Source organism: Sorex fumeus, unplaced genomic scaffold (assembly GCF_029834395.1).
Source record: "Sorex fumeus unplaced genomic scaffold, SorFum_2.1 ptg000129l, whole genome shotgun sequence".
Taxonomy (NCBI): domain Eukaryota; kingdom Metazoa; phylum Chordata; class Mammalia; order Eulipotyphla; family Soricidae; genus Sorex; species Sorex fumeus.
In genome coordinates this window covers 13,308,254-13,310,756 of record NW_026606186.1, presented here as the reverse complement: position 1 = coordinate 13,310,756, position 2,503 = coordinate 13,308,254, and the positions used below count along the sequence as shown (strand labels likewise).

The window sequence follows — 2,503 nt, the reverse complement described above, 5'->3', positions numbered from 1 at the left end:
CTCCTCTATTGAACATGGAAAGACAAAGCAAGAGAATAGAAAGTACTGAACAATGACAAAGTAATTTTTGTTGGATATAAAACCAGTTACCTAGCTGTAGTGGGAGAGGAGTGGAAGAGGGAGGAATATCAGAGTAACCTTGGCAGGACACTAGGGGAGGGTTATGGACATTTTGTTGATGATGTGCTACCATAATACATAAATGTTGCACCTCAATACTGCACACCATAAAACTATTATAACTATCTAAACAATTATGTGCAGTGAAGATCAAAAATGAAAAATAAAGAGAAAATAAGTGAAGCAGGTGAACAGATCAACGACAACATAAATGGCATCATAAAATGCAATAAAGGCATAATTGGGGGATAGGAAGAGGTTGGAATCAAAGATTAATTATAGCACAAAGTTTAAAAAATTACATAAAAAATAACTATTCAAATTACCCAATAGAACGGGGGGGGGGAGATAATCACACTATGCTCGCTTCAGCAGCACATATACTAAAATTAGAATGATGCAGAGAAGATTAGCCTGGCCCCTGCGCAAGGATGACATGCAAATTCATGAAGCATTCCATATTTTTGATTTGAAGGTAGAAATGAGGAAAATGGAAACAAAATGACAAACGGAAATGCCAGACTTGAAAAACCTGGTAGGCAAATTGAAAATCTTACCAGAAGACCTCAGCATCAGAGTAGCAACTGCTGAGGACAGCATCAGTGAGTTCAAAGATGACGTACAGAGACTCTCCAGAAAAGAGCAGAAAATGGAAAAGAGATTCACAATTCGGGAACAGATGACAAGAGAAGATAATGATGAAGCCAAAAGAGTAAAGTAAGAATTATTGCAGTCCCAGAGGGACAGGAAGAAAACCCTGATGAAGAAACTGTCAAAAGCATCATTGCTACAATGTTTCCAGAGCAAAAGAAAACATGCAACCACATTCAGGAGGCCTGAAGGGTACAATCTAGAAGAAATCCAAATAAAAATACCCCAAAACACATCCTGATCAAAATGACCAAAACCTTAGATACAGACAAAATTCTGGAAGCAGCAAAATCAAAGAAAGAAATTTTCTACAAAGGAGCATCCTTAAGATTCACAGCCCATTTGTCTGATGAAATCCTCATGGTCCAAAACCAATGGTGGGATATAGAGAAAAAACTCAATGAAATAAATGCCTCTCCAAAAATCCTTTACCCAGCGAGACTCTCATTCATAACAGAAGGAAAAACACACAGTTTCACAGACAAACAACAGCTCAGGAACTTCAAAGACTCAAAACCATAGTTACAAGAACAACTAAATGGGCTACTTTAAGACAAGACAGGCCCCTCAAATACACCAAATTTCAGCAGAAAAATGGGACAAATCCCCAAAACAATAATCTTTCTCAGTGTCAATGGGCTAACCGCACCAATTAAAAGACACAGAGTGGCAAGATGGATTAGAAAATTGAACCCAACTTTCTGCTGCCTCCAAGAAACACTTCTCAATAGACAAAGCAAACACAGGCTCAGAGTGAAAGGCTGGAAAACAATACTAGAGGCAAACAACTCCTATAAAAAAGCTGGGGTAGCCATACTAGTATCAGACCACATTGATTTCAGACTGAAGAAGATCACAAGAGACAGTGAAGGCCATTTCTTATTGATCAAGGGAACTGTACAACAGGAAGAACTTACAATACTAAATGTATATGCACCTAATGAGGTACCAGCAAAGTACTTAAAACAATTACTCATAGACTTGGAGAAAGACATTGATAGCAACACAATTCTACTAGGAGACTTCAACACCACTTTATCACCTCTTGATAGATCAGCCATACTCAAGTTTAGCAAGGATGTACTTCACTGAGGGAAAAAAATGAAAGAAAGGGACTTAGTAGATATATACAAGACACTGCATCCTCAAAAAGCTGAATACACATTCTTCTCAAGTGTGCATGGAATATTCTCCAATATAGACCACATGCTGAGCCACAAAACATACCTCCATAAAATAAAGAAGATATAGATTTTCATCAACAATCTTCTCAGACCATAATGCACTGAAATTAGAAGTAAATGGCACACAAAAACAGAAAACTAAATCAAATACCTAGAAATTAAAGAGCTCATTATTGGATAAAGAGTGGCTTAGAAAGGAATTCGAAGAGGAAATCAAAAGATTCCTGGAAATGAACTTAAATGAGGACACTAGTTACCAAAACTTATGGGACACAGCAAATGCTGTGTTAAGAGGAAAGTTTATAGCTCTATAAGCATACCTCAGGAAGGAGGAGCGAGCCCATTACCAAATCTCACAGTTTAAGAGCTTGGAGAGTGGCTAACAAAAGGAGCACAATCCGAACAGGAGGAAGGAAATAATAAAACTCAGAGCAGAGATTAACAAGATGGAAACCCAGAAAGCAATCTGAAAGATTAATGAAACCAAGAGCTGTTTCTTCGAGAAAATAAACAAGATTGATAAGCCTCTAGCAAAAATCACAAAGAAA

The 2,503-nt window shown here is 37.5% G+C and overlaps 1 non-coding gene across 1 annotated transcript; it reads left to right on the top strand.

Moving 5' to 3' along the window:
• Window positions 1–479: 479 nt before the first annotated feature.
• On the top strand, window positions 480–586 carry LOC130045858 (U6 spliceosomal RNA). The gene has a single exon (XR_008795627.1). It is a non-coding gene; the product is annotated as a U6 spliceosomal RNA (small nuclear RNA).
• The last annotated feature ends 1,917 nt before the right edge of the window (window positions 587–2,503 follow it).